The 19,086-nt window shown below is 41.6% G+C and overlaps 1 long non-coding RNA gene across 3 annotated transcripts; it reads right to left on the bottom strand.

The window, feature by feature from the left end:
- Nucleotides 1-11,231: 11,231 nt before the first annotated feature.
- Nucleotides 11,232-18,784, bottom strand: LOC119150521. 3 transcript variants are annotated; one of them, XR_005105101.1, is made up of 4 exons: nt 17,012-18,784; nt 16,060-16,208; nt 12,089-12,238; nt 11,232-11,258 (listed from the first exon to the last, which is right to left on the bottom strand). It is a non-coding gene; the product is annotated as an uncharacterized LOC119150521 (long non-coding RNA). The 3 variants fall into 3 exon arrangements; XR_005105100.1 differs by having other exon boundaries at nt 11,238-12,238; nt 17,012-17,121; nt 18,227-18,784; XR_005105099.1 differs by having other exon boundaries at nt 11,238-12,238.
- Between the last annotated feature and the right edge of the window lie 302 nt (nt 18,785-19,086).

Genomic DNA, 19,086 nt, shown 5'->3' with positions numbered 1-19,086 from the left:
CTAACTTTAGGTAAAAAGGCGAGGGTATTTTTGCTGTGTAGCTGTAATCCTGCAGTTGTTAATTCAGACACTGTTCCTCTTCCTCCTCGGACATGATCCAGGATGTTTCCGATCACATTGGTTAGCTGGCTTTGGCATTGTTTCAGGTCCAAGGGACTCTGGGCAGCTGCCAGATGCTCTCCTGCTGCTTCAGCAGAAGGCCAGAGTGTACAACTACCCGGTCTGGTCAGACTGTGTTCAGCATCCATGCATCCTGAGCAGGGGCTTGGGAGGACTGACTATACGAGCATGACATGAACCCAGAAGCAGCACAGCAACTGTTCTACATCACTGAGACAGGCCGTGGCCTAGTGCAGGGGTCCTCAAACTACAGCCCGCGGGCAGGATACGGCCCCCAGGGTCCTGAATCCGGCCCCTGGTATTTACAGACCCCCCCGTCGGGGGCTGGGGGGGAACCAAGCAGCCGCAGATGACTGCCTGCCACTGCATCCGTGTGCCGGCCCCCTGGTTAAAAAGTTTGAGGACCCCTGGGCCCTAGTCCATAGGAGAGGAAGATGAGAAGATGGAGGGGAAGGAATGGGGAAAAGAAAGCTTGAGAACATGGCTCAGGCTGCTGTCTACAGATTCTTACAAACTAGCTGAAGTCTTAGTTTATGAGGGCAATTCCTGGAGCTGACAGGACCTGCTTCAAAAACATCATCACCTTTACAGCCAAAACAGGGCTATTGCAAGTAACAGTTGCCACCCCTATACAAATAGGCCTGGCCACATGCTATAGGTCTGAAGTCAGGTTAGTGGCACAGTGCAAGTTAGATTAATAGAAAAACAAATCTTTACATGATGCAAGTCTGGATTGCCTTCTGAGAAGTACTAGTATTACTGCATCAAAAAATATAGCTATTTAATATTGATTTACTACCTGGAAAACTACTTCTTGTACTATGGGAGAACAGCTCTGCAGTCCTCTTTCTACCTTTCTGAAAGGGAAAAAAAAAAGCCACCAAACCTCACAACATGCATCTACTGTTACAGATACAGAAATTAAAAAAAATCACAAGTAAAAAGGTAGCAACAATTCATTGCAGAGTAGGTGTCCATAGTTTCACGGACCTCCTGTGTCGAGCACAGAGAAGTCCAAGCCTCTCAGCCAATCTTTCCAGCTCTGCCTCGTGTTTGACAATAGTAACTTACAGCAGGAGAAAAAGAAAAATCATCCCCTTTCTGTCACAGCTGCTTTCATTGTGTTCTATAGCATCGATGTCACTGAAAGTTTTGCATCAACTTTCCCCCTGAACTTGATTGGTTTAAAGCCAGAGAAGCCAAGTATATTTGTGTCTTAATTAAAGATCCCTCCCTGTTCATTTATTTCCCCATATTTGGTTCATATCTTCAACAGTGTGCTAATGAGAATTTCTCAGTTTCCTGTGGCAGGAATAACTAGCATTTTCCTGCAGAAGGAAACTAATTAAATTGTAGTACTTTATATTCTTCACAGTATGGAAACGTACCTTGAAAGATCATTGAAGTTTTTTCCTGTTTAATTAATTTGCTAGGGTTTAGGTCATCAGTTTTTCTGCATACATTTGTCAGACTGGTAGTAGGATTTTGATATCCCAGAGAAAAGCAGCAACTTCAGGCAGGTAAGAATAGCAATCCCTAAACAAGCTTTTTAAGCTATATGAATTATGTAAGCATTACATTAAAAAGTTAGCTAACAAACAGCTGAGAAGAAAGACTTTTGTTAAAGGTTTAAATTCTGGGTTAATTCAGTTAAGAGCTATCACTGCTGTTTTGAGATTCTCTAAAAATACCTGCAATTATAGGCATGTATCTAATCGAATTACAAAGGTACAGTCTTGTTTGGCTTCCCCACGTGATTTGTAAGCAAGCTGTGCCAACACCAGAGCCACTAACGAAGCCTGGTTTCCTACAGCTTAGGATCCTTCGTTTCCTAATTGCCTACTCCCCTAAATGCAGCTCCCCTCATATTTCCCATGATATCCCTAAAAAGCAAAAGACAATGCAAGTTATGGTTTAAAGTTATTAACTTGGGAGTCAATGTTTCTTGTGCTGCTTGAGCAGCTGCGGTGTGACAAGGCATATGGCTTTTGAGTTGTCTGATTTTTCTTCAAGATTGTCTTACGTCTTTCTCCTTCACCTAAATGCTTTCATTACAGAGGAGGTGTTCTCCTCTTTCATATTTGGCTTAAGTTGCCTATTGCTTCGAAGGTCAAGGAGGGATTCAGAGACACGAACCATAGCTCATAAGACTTACTTTCCCAAGAAAACAGGTTATAACACACAATCCATCTTCATCTGCAGTCACATTCCTCTGGGAAACTGCAGCTTCCAGGTCATAAACTTGACGCTGCAGTTCATCAACTTGCTGCAAGGCCTCACATTTTAAACTGCACTCTTGGGTTAACTGACTTCTTATCTAAAAGGTGGTAAAAGGATTAATGGCAGCAACAAAAATTCATCATCTGACAGCTCTGCACCAAAGCAGAGGCCTAGATTTAAAGGAAAAGATCCTCACTTGCAAATAAGAGGCCATCGCTTCTTGCTGATTGAAATAATCTGTAATTACAGCTTTGCTGAACATATCCATAATCCCTCTGAATGCAAAATACAGCACAAATAGTGCAAATTGACGTTCTCATTATTGTTTAATAGGAATCTGCATTTCAGGCGTTGCTGGAGGAAGATAAAAACAATACAGAGGCCTTTTCTCACTGTTCTTTGCATGTAACCACAATTAGACAAGACCCTACCTCCATTTTCAGGGCAGAGGTATGTGGAAAAAATAGCAGCTCTTCCCCCTACTCTCCCACAGACTCTGTCATTTACTAAGTTTATATTTAAAGTTTGTTAGTGTTACTCACCATTTAGGTGCTAGCTGCAACTGGGACAGTTGTACGGCAATAAAAGCCTGCACGCTGCAGTTGCCATTTTCCTTTCTGCCGTCTTCAAAAGCTGTTGACATCTCTGATCTCTTGAAGGGTTATTTTGTAAACACAGCAAAACAGTGCAGAGCCCCATCAAAGACAGGCACCAGTGAAATCAGTGGTCTCCTGCCAGCAGCCTGAGAAATTATTCCCAGCAGAACAGCGTTTGTCATCCTGACTCTGGAAAACAAACAACTCATGCTTTCACCTTGATGCTTTAGAAGACAGAATATACTTGAGCTGATTTACATGAGAGGCATTCAGATATATTTACAAAGCTTCTTTTCTCTCTAGACCAAGAAAGCAAGGGCAAGGAGACTTCAGCAGCAAAAATAGATTGATTCATCTAGTTAAGGTCTAATCAAATGGTTGCCAAAAAAATACTTTGTTCAGGCCACACTACAGAAGCAGCACTGCACATTTCGCAGCCAAGAGCCCACTCTACCAGCTGTGCTAAACACAGAGATTGTATTTACTTGGCCAAATCAGTTTTTAAATTGAAGTAGTGAAAGCTCTACAGCCTGTTTTACAGGGAGATAATCTTACAAGTGGATTTGGTTACTCACACTAAATCAATGATTAGCAATACAGTAACAGATTTAAACTCAATATATCAGTGCAGCATAACGGCATCAGTTTAGTGAAAACTAATGCCATTTCTGTGGCCAGACTGGATTAAAGCAGCTCCCAATATGTTCATTTGGTAGACCAGAATTTGGGAAACAGAGGTAAGGGCAGAGGGTTTATGTCAAATGCAGTCGATAAAGCAAAAGGACAGCAGCAGCACTAGCGTCAGAGCCCCACCTGGGAAATGTCACAGGGAGAGCCAGGAAAGCAACAGGCACTGCAGATGCAGGAACATGGCTCCGGCAGAGAGGCAGAGCCCAAGGAAGGCTCCAAAGTTCCCATTTAGTCTGGTGGCAAGGACAGCAGTTACAGCCAAGGCATGGAGCACACCACTGGGGAACACCCCAACAGGGAATGAACAGCTGGCTAAAGCCTCCAGAGCCACTGAGCCCAGCTGCTTGCTGCTCTAGCTGCTGCACCCCCCAATTCCCCCAGGGGTGCAAGCATGTTCTGTCTGCGCTGTGCACCTGTTCCCACTGCACCAGCACCTTGCACAGACTCTTGGGCAGTTTACCTCTAAACCAAGGAGAATAATACTCACTTTCTAGAGCAAAGATACTGAACCAGGCTTAACAGGAAGCCCCTGAGAAGCATCAGAAACACAAGGTGCCACCAAGAGGTGGAACACAACCTTAAGCCCCCAGCAGGCAGGGCCCAGCACCGTGCCAAGGCTCATGCTACAAGACCCTCATCCAGAGGACTTGGAGGACTACAGCGAAGCTCAAACACAAAAAAACCCTCAGATCTGGTCAGACAGCGTTAAAACTTGAGACATCCCTCCAGAAGTGCTACTGTTTTTATTTTTCAGCTCTGCATTATGAGTTTACCTGTTGTATCTCTTTTTTGTTGAAGATGGCACGTTTTAGAAGATTTTTCAGCTTCCTTGGTTTGGCATTTCACTCTCTGCTCTTTTTCCTCCATCTCTTCAAGCACCTTCTCATTGTTTTCACCTTTCATCATGCCAAGTACTTGTCACTTCTTGTATCTTCCTCTGTACTACTTCTAACAGCATTTGCTTCTACAACATCCAATCACTAAAGTTTCAGACTTAAATTGTTTTTCTCTAGTTCCCCTACCTTTTTAGCTATGCTTTTAAACCCTGATGACCACTCCACATGTCACGCCCAGCTGAGCTGAATGGGGAGATACCCAATCCCACATGCCTTGATACTGAAGATAATAAGATGTCTGTAAACAAATTCAAATTATCCTATGATCTTATGAAAGGACCACAGTCAGACCTAAACCCAAAATAAGATCTGGTTGTGGGAAAGGGAAGCACAAGAGGAGGGTAAGGGGAGGGGAAGCAGAATGCTGTATTTACATCGTTGCTTGTTAGAGAGAGAAGCCTCAACAACATTCATGTGTGGAATTCATTCAATGGCAAGTAAACAAGAAGGCAGTTGCTTCCAATTTCCTCAGTGTGCTGTAATTTGCTTTCTGCAGCCAGCCTATGGTCTGCATGTGGAACTTGTTTTTAAAACATATAAACAAAGAAAGAGAGCGGGGAAATGAGCTTTCTCAAACATTGCTGTTTATATGCAGCTCATAGAGACAGCCAGTAAGTATGGCTACATTTTAGAACCTGTAACACAATTGAATGAAATGGTATTACAAGCCACTCACATCAGGTCAAACCCTCCTGTACAGCCAAGGGTTGTGGAATGGAGTCTGCTATTTGTAAACATCACCATCACAATCTATACCAAGGAAAGAAATGAGAAAGAAGAGAAAGAATCAGAAGCTGATGTCAGAAATCAAAAACAGAAGCAACAAAAGCAGCTGCTAGAAAGATGATAGATGCAGTGGGTCTTCTGGAAGTAAATTGACAGCTTGTCAGTGAAGAAAACCAATTTATCAGCCAAAGGCACGCCACTGTGGTGAAAAATCTGAACACAAATAACTAAAAGCAGCCACAGCCAAACATTTTTCATTGGGGGGCTCTCTAAGCCTTACTGAGGTTGGAGTTTCATAGACCAGTAGGTTCAGAATGGCACAATCGAGCCATCAGATCTGACTTTTTAATATCACATTTGCCTTAATTAGCCTTGTACTGGAATGAGCAAGTTGGTTCGGCTAAACCATTTTTCCCAGAAAGGCATGTGATCTTGACTTGAAGACACTCAGACATATTGTCATTTCCCCTGTTAATCACATTTTGAAAATGTTGTTTCTAATTTCCCATTTTCAGTTTTTCCGGCCTCAAATTCTAGGCACCACCTCTTGTTATACCTTTCCCTAAGAACCCTTTAATATATCTACTATTCTCTCCCAACAAAAATATCTGTAGACTGTAATCGAGTCACTCTTCTTTTAGATAGGCTAAATAGATTGTCCCTTTCAAGAGCCCTCTGCTAGAAAGCATTTCTTGCAGCCCTCAAAGAATTTTCCTAACTCTCCTCTGCGCTTTCTCCATTCTTTCTTCATCTTTTTTAGGTACTACGCTCTGGATCCAGCAACAGTATTTCAGTATGTGGTACACAGAGCTACAAACACATTTTTAATATGTCTGCACTATTCTCCTTTTTATAAATGAAAAGATTATAGCATCCATTCTTTCCAGTACTGCACTACATGGCCAGTCATCCATTACGAACCCTGTCCTGCCCAGGGATGCGGTCACCCTGTTCTGTACAAGCCCTGCTTTCTTCTCGTTCTTCATCTACTCAGGCACTGAAATACTCCTTGGAGGAATAACCAAGTTACCAAGCTATCCCTATGATTCTGTACTCCTGCTCTGCCCACATCGTTATTCACTAAATGTGCCTTACCAAATTCACTAACATTCTTCCCCACATATATCATTGGTAAATTTTATAATCTGCAATTTTGTATTTATTTCCAAGGCATTGACAAAAATGTTGAATACTGATAGTTCCTGCTACCAACACCTGTAGACATCTGTCAGAAACCATCTTCATTTAATGAAAATAACACATGCTTCTATGTCCAAAAATCTAGCTGTCAATCCATTTGGCATTTTTATTGATCCTGCAAAATTTAAAATACAAAAGTTATATGCGTTACAAGGCACTTCCAAACATGTATTACATCTCTAGCATTATGTTTATCTAACTTCTAATCTTATCAGCAGAATGAAATAACGTTGGTTTCACAAGACTTATTTGCTATAAAATAATGTTGCTTGGCATTAAGTATATTGCAAGGGAAGGGTGTGCTTTTCAGTTTGACTTTGAGGAATGGGCCATTTCAGCATGTGTAGCCATGTGTAGAAGTGAAAGGCAGCTTGCTGTGGCAGTGATACAGCCATGAAGGTGTTCAGGTGGAAAAAAAAAATAATTAATTTGTTCTGGATTTAATGACAACATCCCTGAATGTTTCCTTGAAATTTAATGATTGGGTGGAAGACTAATAACCTCAGGATCTGAGATTTAAGGGTGTTTTTTTAAATCTGTGGAATAAAACGTTAGTAACATCTTTTCCTCTACTAAAACATACATCCAGCACTGTTGATGACATACATAAATGTAGTGCCTGTAGCTGTCATTTTGGTACATGATTCAGACTTTATCCAAGATGCTATATTTTTTCTCTAGTTCTCTCTACCTGCAATGGTGAAAACACTCAGATGATGAACGCATAGTTTCAATGCCACAAAATACACATCCAGCTTCAGTAACAACTGTATTATGCAGTTAGTTCTGAAGCCATTTCTTTCCTAGAATCACAGTAGACAAAATCCTTATTAAACCAAGTGAGATGGAGAGGAGAATTCAGCTTGTTGCACTGATGAATTGGGACCTGTTGAATTCAGATACCTGTTTATGAAGCTATTGGTTTAGCTTGTCATTTTCTGCTTGAGATTTTGCAAGAGCTTTCCTTACAGTCATGAACTGACCCTGAAGTGAAGTCACCTCTTGTTCTCCCATCATCTTAGTATTCAGACACTTTTTTTTGTTTTGAAGAGCTTTCTGTAAACAAAGCACATTACAGAAGCAAGGAGAGCAGTGATTTTCTCTCTTTTATATAGCAGTGGGTTGCTTGAAAGGTAAATCTCTCTGAGATTTTTAGTAAAGTGGGATTGCATTGTTCCTATTTTCTGCTAAAAGCTGGACCTTTTTTTAAGGCAAAGTGAACAGGATAGACAGAAGGCATTCTCTAAAGGGGAAAAAGTAAGATAATCTTTCATGTGGGTGTCACTGCACATCTTTATTCATATGTCAACAATTCAAGTTCTTGTGTGCAAGGAAGCTCAGAGCAATGTAAAATTTGATCTTACACATTAGAAAGACCTGTCCATCTTATTAATCCGCTTATTCCTTGCTTAACTGTGTGTGATGAAGCTTGCGTTCCTTCTGGGCAGGGTCTTTTTGTTTGTTTCAAAACACAAACACCAATGTGTATGTACATGTTACTATGTCAGACACAGATTTAGCAGCCCTCTCTCCTTTTCCAGCCATTAAACTGGAAAAAGCAAGGTCCAGGATCCTCTGCACTTGGTGTGGAGAACAGTGAAATACAAGCCCTTAGATCTTCAGGACCATTCCACAGTCAGATCCAAGAAAGCTCTGTCTGAGCAAGATGAGCTGGTTTCTAATTTAAAAAAGCCAATTTTCCCCATTTAATTTTCTCAGTTTCAGACTTCTTTTTAATCCTGTGAAGATAGCTCTTACTTCTTATTTAATTCCACAAATTTGCAATAATTCAATCCATCTTTGACTGATCTGATCAATAAAATATTCTAATGATTCAGCATCTCCCTCATATAACTGAACTAATTGTATGCACATCCAGTTTCATCTGGGTTTAAAATTAACAAGCACACAAAAAACATTTTGTTTTCACTCTTTTTAAGTTACATATGATCTATTCTGCCTTTTCTTTGCTTGACATGTGCAGCTAATTAGCCTATATAACAATCAATAACCTGTTTGTTCTATTTGAATCAGCCTCATTTAAAGCAGTGAGGCTCTTTTCTCTCCATCCATCTTCACTTCAGTTTAATTTAGTAATTTTTGTGCTTCATCTTGTATTTGTGTAATTACATTTAGAAACCTCATGCTGTGTTCTGCTTTGTTTAAGCAGATACCAATTAAAAATAAAAACCAAAAAACAACTGAGCTACCTCCCAAGCCAACAATCCAGTTCTTTTTCACTTCATGTCTGCCTGTCTTCTTTTTTATACCTTTTGGTCAGTTCTGAAATAGTTGATTTTGATACAGAGTAGTCTTCCAAGTCAACAACAGAACCAGGAGTACTATAGGCTACTCCTGCTTCCTAAACTCTTGCTTCAAGCAAACATCAGGGATTTGTTTCACACTCTTCACATTTGAAGACCACCATTATACCCATATTATAGAGGGGAGAAAGTTTAGCATTTTTACCTAAAATTGGCAGTTACAGTGAGCTCCTATAGGATCACCGAACAATAGTGAGCCTGCCCAATCTGACCATTAGTTTTGCAGAAAACATTCTACGTTTTTTGCAGAAAATTAGAGAACAGATGAAATGGTCAGGAAATATCATCTTCTCAGCATCTCTAAGCTTTTCAGAAAGCTGTGCCTTCTGAGCAGTTTGCTTCCAACAGCTCAGAGCCTTTAGCTTACACACCCACTTGCTTAGCCTGGTATTTTCATCCCACAAGAGCTGCAGCTGTTCCTACTAAGAAGATGTTGGGAGGAGTAGACCCACAAAGATTACTTTCCCCAGGAAGAAAGTATGCTTTGGAAGTGAATACAATTGTAAAAGCATGCAACTATTTGTATTTCAGTTTTGTTTTCAAATGCTCTAATTGTGCATCTCGAAACAGCGCAGCCTTTGGCCGTAGATTTCTATTACTGTGTCTCCAGGGAAACAGGAAATGTGAGCATTGCCCAGAAACCGGGGGAAAAACAGAAGAAATTTAATCCAAAACAGCGAACAGGTAAACCTCACTGAAATGAAGCTCTGTTAATGGTGATAAACACTCTTGTGCCAAATGAGGATTCTGGTTTGTACCAAGTTGGGTAACCTGATTCACCCTAATTACAGTATCCTTAATAAGAACAAAATCAGTGCATTCATGAAAAGTATTGTCATCAGGTTTTCTTCTTTTTTGTTCAAAATAGCAGACTTCTGCCTGAAAACTGTTACAGAGGACCACTGGAGGTCCTGGCCCTCCTGGCAGAGATATCTCTGCAGAGAAGCTCTACCATTCAGTGTCAACTCACCTTTGTGTCCCATCCTAATTTTATCTGCAGCCAGGCTTTGGCCTTCCTAATTTCATCACCATGGGTCTGAACTCTGATACTCTACCTTTGTTGCCTACCCATATTTCCACTGCTTGCATTCTTTCTTTTTGTATTTTAGTCCTTCAAGCAGCTCCTTGCTAAGGCAAGCAAGGCAAAGTTTCTGCTGAATTCCCATGTGTTATGGTGGAACAGGGTAGTTGGTTTTGAAGTCTCTTTTAGTTTTCTTTAAAAATTAACCAGCTTTCCTCATCATTTTTCCCCTCTTGGCAGTTTCCTAAGGATTCTGCCTAGCAATTCCCTAAATAAGTCACAATCTCCTCTCCTGAAGTCCCAAGTCCTAGCTCTGCAGCACGATTTTAAAATCGTTCTCCTGATCCTGAAATAATTTTATAGCCCTTGCAGCCCTAGATGCCACTCACCACCAGTTTTCCCCCGTTTGTGAGAAGCAGAAGTAGGGATTTACTGTGACTGGCTCCTCTAGCATTTGCTTTTAGGATATTATCACTAATGCGGCCTAGGAACTGCCTACGCTTTCACAATGCTGTGTTCCACTTCCAGTAGATTTCCAGATGGATAAAACTTCCATGTCCACCAAGGCTTCAAAGCAAAACCACTTTTCTTAGCTCTCTATAGACAGGCCCGTCCAATTTATTCTCTTGACCAAGCAGTCTGTGACAGATTCCTCACCGCAGTCATTGATCATCACTAACGTTCCTCCCTCCTCATAGCCTTTCAGTAGTACATCTCCAACTTCATGCATGAGCTCTGTGCAGGGAATGAACTCCTTACACAAAGTACAGTTCTCACTCCTCTTCTTACCTGCTGATCCTTCTTAAACACCCTGTAACCGTCCATGATCACGGACTGCACCAGCCCACCACGTTTCCACAACTCTGCTCAAGCCACAACCATTTAACTGCATGTAAGCTCCCCACTGTCCTTGTTCACTGTCCTCTGCACACTGTCCTCTCCAAGCGGGGATGTGGAAGTCTCCCTGCAGCCTTCTCACACGTGGACTTCTTCCATTTCTACTGGTTTCTCATTTACTTCTGGGTGTCCCTATCCCCCGGGTTCACTGGGGGTGTTGAAAGTCCTTCTCACTCTGTAGACATTACAGTTACATCCTGCTTCACTGTCGCGACGGAGGGAAGACACAGTCACTCAATATGAGTGATCAGCAGACTTCATTTATTGTCCCTTACAGTCACCTTTTATGCCTTGTTATAATTAGCTCATACATATTACAAAAGTTAAGCTCATTATTGGTTAGTTACCTAAATATCAAGTCCGCCCCTAGTTTCTGTTCTGTAGTTATCGGTTCCCACCTGCAACATTCTTTTCCCACCGCAGTCTTCCTGTTATTTTGTAACTTTTGCTTTACTTCAGATAAGCTGAGAGCGATGTGCATTTTTGTCCAGCCAGCTGGACTATGTCTATGAGACCTTTTTCAGCTAGCCAGTTATCCACACTTCACAAACTGCTCTGCTTGAGAGATCTGCAAGTATATTTGCTTTAGACAGAAGTATTCAGCCATTATCCATTTGATCTCATTTGTATTCACTGTCTGACTATGATGATTTCAGCACAAATTGAACTTTGCTGAGGAGGAATACGTTTGATTATAAAAGGGATTGATTTGGAAGTTGTAGCCTGGAAAGTAATTTCCAGGCTTTAGTTTATAACTCCCAGACCATCAGTTTTGGGGGCACTCTTTCAAAACATAAAGCTGAATATATTTTTTATTTTAAGTAACCCCAAATAGAAAAGAGGATTCTGTCCCCATTCTTTTATGTGACCGGCTTGCACAACAAGAAGATAAAATTCCCATCAACACATTTATCAGGCTTATTGAAACATCACATTCTCTTTCCCCCACCCAAAAAAAAGGACAATGACAACACACGACAATGCTGACACAAGGCTGAATGTGAGTTCACATTTATGCTTCTTCAGATCTAGGTTTAACCTCTCTGATGTTCACCTGTGTAGAAAGCATTATGTTAGTTTCCCTCAGAACAGACTGAAAGCATAGTTCCTAAGTTTAGAACCAAATTCACTTCAAATACATGTAGTTATTCAGGGTCCAAGATCTGGGTTTGGCCCAACATTTCTGCACTTGGAGCATGAACACACAGTCAAAGATGACCGATTTATGACAGCCTGACAAATGAGTAGCCATTAACAGAGTCTAGTAATGGACTACCTCCATGCTCTTCACACAACTGATGTCTCAGAAACAGTATAATAACTTAAGCTATCTTCAACAAGCTTTACCTTGATATTATCCTTGTGTTCATTTACCGATGCATATATGTATTTCCTTACTTTAGACAAATGTTCTTCCAAGTCACTGTTGTTCTTAGTGGAGCTGAACTTTTTCTTCAGATCAATCATATTGTCACCTCCTCTTCTCACTTCACCGATGATTTCAAACACTCGTTGCTCAATGCTAAGGTGATAGACATCCAACTTTCCCTGCAATTATCAACAGAGCCCATAAGAGATGAAACGTGCACATATGGGAAAGCAACATTCAGAAGATTTCAGAAGTCTCTCAACTACAACCAGATGGTCTTTCTCCGTAATTATTTTCCTAGAATCAGTGTATCAGGAAGACAGAGCAATATTCTTCTTGCATCCAGGCACTGCAAGAAATGGAATTTCAATTGTACCATATGCAGGCAACCTATTGGCAGTCCTGGGATGTATGTATTTAATGGAAGTAGCAGCATCATGGTGACAAAATAGGCTCTCTGGTGATAATTGAACTCACGCTCAAGGTTGCAAAAGAAATCACAATATTCCTGAAGTGACCATTGCCCTGGACACAGACATTAATGGGTTCGTGGACCATCCATCAATACTCTGGGGATCTGATGCAGGTGGTTACTCTATAATACATATGGTCACAATCAGGTCAGTTTTTACAGGCTCGATTGGGGTATCTTATTTTTGTAAGTAATGATATATGTCACCCCAAAGAAATCAGTGGACTACTTGAAAACAAAAGGCATTGTTAGAGTAACCAATAAAATTATGCAGTAGACATAAAGTATCCAAGAAAAATAATGCAGAATATTACAGACTTGAAGTATTATATCCAAAAAGTTCACTCCACTGTAACTAAAAAGAGCTTCCATCACTCTCTCTAATGTGGTACCTGTTCCATTGAGAATACGCCTCCTCTCTTGGAAAAGGCACGCTATTTTTCTACCAGACAGTTTTACAAGATGCTTCTAGCAGCAGGAGATAAATGATTCACCCATTCATCCACCTGGCACACTGCAGCAATTTATTCCTTTGAGTGCTACACTTGTTGGCAAATTATACAGCAGCACAAAAAAGACCAGTCAAGTACTCCCTATTATTCTGTACCTACTTTTAGATGGACACAAGTCACAAATAGGTTCTGCACTAATGATTCATATTCATCCTGTACTACTTTTCTAATCATCTCTTTGAGACCAAGATTTTCTTCCTGTAAGTCAGTGAGCTGGGCTCTGAGCACAGTTATTTCCATAATCATCCCATGGCACAGCCCCGTCATCTATCACAGCAGAGACAGAGAATGAGCAAAGCTAGGGATGAGCAAACACTAGCCAAGGAATAAATGATCCAGAGCTCTGAATATGTTATGTGGTACCTAATCAAGTAGAGCAAGAATATCTTCTTAAGTGAGTGGCCTGATGAAAATAATCCTTTAATGATACGGAATAACCCATTTTGTATATCCCTGTTCATCCCTGTTCATTTTAGAAACATTTGTTCCCTGAAAACAGTAGGAAGAATTGTGGCAGTTCGCAACCAGTATTTGAAGGAGGCAAATGCATAAGTTTCATACATAACCTCAAAATATCTGTTCCTGGTCATCAGGAAAGAAAGATCTCCTTGCTAACAGGTATGAGAATTGATAGAAGATGTGTGCCGAGGACAGAGGAGCAGAACGATTAGGGAGCAGGATTAGCAAGTCTGATTTTAGGAGAAGATCCTGTGCATGACTGCTGTGTCAGTGAACCTGGCCTCCCACAGTGTAACCTCCCCTGACTCCGGAGAGAAAGTCAGAAGAACTGTGACTAGGCTTTGTTCAGTAAGCTATGAGGTAATGCATTTATTGGAGCAAATATGCTGTCTGCTGATAAGCTTGTAAATACAGACCATGTAACATTTAATAAAAACTATTATGTGTTCCATTTGTTGATATTTGACAATTAACAAACCCTCAGAAAGGACACTCAGGTTGGCACAAATAGGAAGGTACATGATAGAACTTGAACAGATTTAAATGACAGAATTTCCATTTCACATAGGTAGGTCATTGCTAGATATAAATGTCTGGTTGTTTTCATACCACCAAACAGCATTCACAACCGGATGAACACAGCTGAGGAAAGCTAAAAATCATTCTTAGCATATTACATTACTCAAAGAAGAAATAGGCACAACTGCAGACTGTAGGCAGAGCCAACAGCACAGTATGCTTGCAAGGTTGCCTGGCACCTCCATATGCCAGATCTAAGTAGTAAATGCTAATAACTTCACTGGATTCTCACTGAAATTTTCTATTTCAATTTTTGTCGATTTTTTTGTCTTCCAGCAAACATTACTGAGAGACTTTTGAAAATGAATGCTGGGAAAAAATACATGTATTTTAGCCCTTCTGAAAAATTCTGGTGACCTTTATTCAGAGCAGCACTAGTTTTCCTCTGTTTTGGGTGGGGGTTTTTGTAAAATCGGCAAAAAGTTGGTCACATCCTAAGACTTTGTTAGAGGAAAAAACCTACATGGTTCATGTATGTTCCTTAGAGACTTCTTAGTTTTTAAACTATCTGCTATCCCGGTTTAGCTGATCGTGCCTGAACCTTTCTCATGGTTTCTACTGAGCTTGCTCTTCAGACTTGCAACAGCCCCTGTTAATTGCTTTAGGCTAGCCAGAAGTGGAACTGGGAGCAGGAAATCCCTTCTGAGATTGAAGCAGAGCCCGGAGATAGTAGGCAGCTGGCAACCCTGGGCTGCTCCCTTCAAGTACAACACAGATGAGACAGGGATTTGGTGGTGATGGGCTAGCAAAGTTGGGGAGAGAGACTCCAGTGCCCAGAGGCTCCAGAAAAGTCCTACCGGCTCCTCCTGTGTCCTTCCACCCACCTGAAACCTCACACGTGTTTCTCGTTTTCTCTCTCACACCAGCCTTCCCAAACATGTGGACAAGACAGTGAAATCAGGCAATAAGGGAGGCTGCTGACAAGACACTTTACAGAAAAGGATATAGGGGCAAAAAACTGTGAAAAGCATGAGAAAGTGGGGCAAAAAGCCCAGAGAAGAACTGAAATCTTGTAGTCAGTGATCAGGACAGATAAGAAAAAGAGCCTAGGAATGAAATCCAAAATGCAGGTGTTCTAACACTACTGTGCAAACATCCTGAAACCCAAGCATTCTTCTCCCTAGCACAGGTTTCTGTAGAAGCTGACGTACCTCTAGCAGTGGAGTCTGTGCTGATGGAGCCAAGCCTCCAAGTCAGCTAACGGATTACATGGATATCACATGATTCCACAAAACAGCATTTCTGATTTATTGGCTGGGTTTACTTCTTTAAAAAATTCTACCCACACATACCAGCTATCCTGAAAAACACAGCTGAAGTTGCGAAGTCAGGTTCTCAGAACTTGGCAGGAATTGCGCAGCTGTGAGGTAGCATACCTGGTACCCATGCTGCAGCTGAGCCTATGTGCCTGACCTACTTCTACTTTCTATCTCAGTCAATGCACAGGATTGAATTGCTCTGGGGAAATGCCTCATGAAGGAAGGGACCCATCAGCAGAAGTTTAAGTTTGAAGGTTACCAGTATATCACCTATTGTGAATATTAACCGCAGAACAGCAGGCCACTACCTTTGCCTTCAGGTTATCTTTGTTTTACCAGTCCTCCTGGTATGACGTCTGGCATTGAGCACAGAAATAGCCGCCCCACAGCCCCCCTGCCTTTCTTCTCAAAGACTGTCACCATGTATCTGCACGGTGGGACTCTGTTCCAAATGAGACCACTAAGCGCTGCCAACCGATAGACCACAATCACCGACCTGCGTCAGGGCCATACTGCTTTGGTTGCCACATCCCTGCACTGCGTGCGGCTCCTGAGGCAAAGCACAAAGGTGCATGGTGGCTATGCTTGTGCAGCCCATCTCCACTTCAACAACTTCCCAGCCTGACAGCCTGACTTTATTTTTTACTTAGCAGCTGCCCTCTACCCAGAGAAACCACCTTCCCCATTCTCAAAGAGTAGAATCAACACTCTGAGCATACCTGTTCTTTTGGGGAAAGTAAATGCTGCTGCTACTGGAGAACATTTTCATAAAACACGGAGCAGTCTCAAAGTTGCGGTGCTCTCTGGCCACGATGTCACAGCCCACTACGGTGAGACACTGTTGTAAAGGGCTTTTTTAAAAAGTCACCTAGGAAAACAAAATAAGAAACCTTGCAGGTGGCCTGAGTCACAAGAGTTGCTATATATACAGCATCCATCAAAATGGAACATGATCACCTTATTGTAAATAAAATGCCTCTGCAATATTAAAATGAAGCAAAAAGAAAAATATTCAATGTAAATGTTTTTGCCTAATCTACAATTTCACTGAACTAATGGAAAACAGATTTGTTAGCTTTTTGACTGATTCTAGCTATAATGTTGGGGTTTTTTTCCATCTGAAGCTAAAAGAATTTTTGGTAGAGAAATTAAATTACCAACTCAGAAACTTCCTGGGTTGCAGTTGGGCCCCATCATCCCTTCTCTTAAGAAAACATGTTGTGTGTTTTTTAACCAGGAGTGGTCATATTTCCATAAATATTTTATTTAAATTTCACTGGGGAAAAAAAAAAAACAAACAAACCCACCTAAAACTGCTTCCTAACATCGTGCTGGACCCCTGATTTAGCAATGACTCAGGAAGAAGAGTTCCCACTACTGAATCCGTGAATAGTCCTGCAATCCTGCATTGCGGTTGCATATAAACCTCCAGCCCCAACTCATCTTCACATTATTACAGTCCTGAGAGCTGAAATAAACCTGTCAGAAGGCAGTAGGGCAATACACAAGTTTGCTGCCAACGCTGCTATTGCAAACCAACATAATCTGAATCTAAGCTCATAAGCTTAAGAAATGTGTTTCTTTTTTAGGTCACTGATTGACAAGAGCTTTAATAAATAAAGCTGTAAACATGATTTAGCTGTTGCTTAGATAGAAATGCAGAATACGTACCTCTGTATCTGATTCTTGGTAGCTTTCCATCAGCCTTTGAACAAATGCCTGCACTATCTATGGTTGTACAACTGAGAAATTTTCTTGCATTACCCTGTGTTTCCAGAGCTCTTCAGGTACAGAGGAAGAAGCAAAGAAAAACAAACAAACAAACAAACTCAACAGAATAAAACTACACATCAGTGGGTACCACTGTCACAAAATATTGATCCTTCAGTAATCCCTGGGATTTGATGATGGGTACGCTTTATAGCTTAGGGTTTCTCAGCTTTCCTAAAATGTTTACCACAAAAAGTAAATGTCATTGCAAACAGATTGCAAAGGCTGTGTTGAACTGCAATATCAAATTCGTTCCAGTATCAAAGCCAAAACGCAATTTTGTTATGGACCAGTCCTGTCAATAACGGCCTGGCCCACAATTGTGTACTGGAGTTTTCTGAAAATATTGAGTAAAGAACGTGGCTTTTGTGTGAAACTGAACAGTTCTGTGCACTGGTCATTGCTGCCTGCAACCACATCCAGTGGCACTAGGACACGTTTTTCTTCCCTTTTATTTCCACTTTTTCTTTGTTTTACTGTTCGTGCCTGTGAATACCCAAATTGCCCACACCTATGCAGTAATTGTACCAAGTAAACACCCAACATACTAAAAAGTCTGGCATTTAAATTGCACTACTAGGCCTAAGATATTAACACTCTGAGACAGAGTAGAGAAGTAATTTCCTATCAGTCTCTTTTCAGGCTGCCTGCAAACTGCAGCATAGTATTCAGCCTTGTTTGCACAATCGTTTTTTCAATGATTATGGCTAAACATTCAATGTATAAAGAGAAAGTGAACTCAGATTTAGGGAATCTGAATCTGTTGAACAGACAGAATAAGCAGGTCCTTGCAGAAAGGTGTATAGTGTCCCAGTACACAACTCTGCACAGCTTCCCCTTGATGTGTTTCTGGAATTTCTCACAATGGGCTCTCCAGAGCAGAGGAGAGTTTCCTGAGGGTAAGCCCTTTTTCATCAGTGATACCTTCTCCACAATTCAGCCAGCCCCTGGCCTCCAAACGAGCGCACAGGGAAGTGGGGAGCTGAGAGCAAGCATGCTCTCCTGTTCACATGCAGGGCAAATCTTTGCTGCCTTTATGCATCAAGGCTACTTTTCCCACTCAAGACTGGGGCTCCCACACTTCCCAGGAAGGGTATTTTGATTGATTCTCCTTACCAGTGGGGAGATTGCTTTCATCTGGCTCTTCAGACATCACTAGAGTTGTTTCCTGGATAATTTTCTTCTGCACATCATGGACCATGTCAATTTCTAGGCTTTCCAGAAGCTTTTGAAGCTAGAATCAAGTTTGATACTTAGCTCTTACTAACTTTCTACATTGCTTACAAAGCAACTCACCAGCTAGCCAAAACTAGCAGACTGAACCAAAGCAATTCTCTTTCTGTTCTTCTCTAAACACAGTATTTTCAGATACTGTATCAAGGTCAATACCATTTGGGGGTGACCATATGCCTAGTGCTGTGCCACAAACACTCTGGATAGAAGCAGATTCCCCTGCTGCTCTGGGCCCTCCCAGGACACACACCTAAGTCCACGCAGCAGAGGTGCTGTTGCAGAGCCTCCCAGCCACATCTGCCAAACTTTCCCCCGTGACAGCCTCCACAGGCCACCACTTCATTTACCAGAAATTGTAGGAAAACGTGATGTTGTGTGGTCACAGAATGACAGAATGTTCAGGGCTGGAAGGGACCTCTGGAGATCATCTCATCCAACCCCCTGCTAAAGCGGGTTCTCCCAGAGCAGGTCGCACAGGATCATGGCCAGGTGGGTTTTGAATGTCTCCAGAGGAGACTCCACAGCCTCTCTGGGCAGCCTGTCCCAGGGCTCTGTCATCCTCAAAGTAAAGACATTCTTTCTCACATTCAGATGGAACCTCCTGTGCTGCAGTTTGTGCCTGTTGCCCCTTGTCCTGTCACTGGGCACCACTGAAAAGAGTCTGGCCCCATCTTCCTGACACCTGCCTCTAAGATACTTACGTGCATTGATAAGGTCCCCTCTCAATCTTCTCTGCTCCAGGC

The sequence above is a fragment of the Falco rusticolus genome, chromosome 6 (assembly GCF_015220075.1).
Source record: "Falco rusticolus isolate bFalRus1 chromosome 6, bFalRus1.pri, whole genome shotgun sequence".
Taxonomy (NCBI): domain Eukaryota; kingdom Metazoa; phylum Chordata; class Aves; order Falconiformes; family Falconidae; genus Falco; species Falco rusticolus.
Note: the sequence above shows the minus strand (reverse complement) of the source record. Positions and strands in the feature narration are given on the sequence as shown.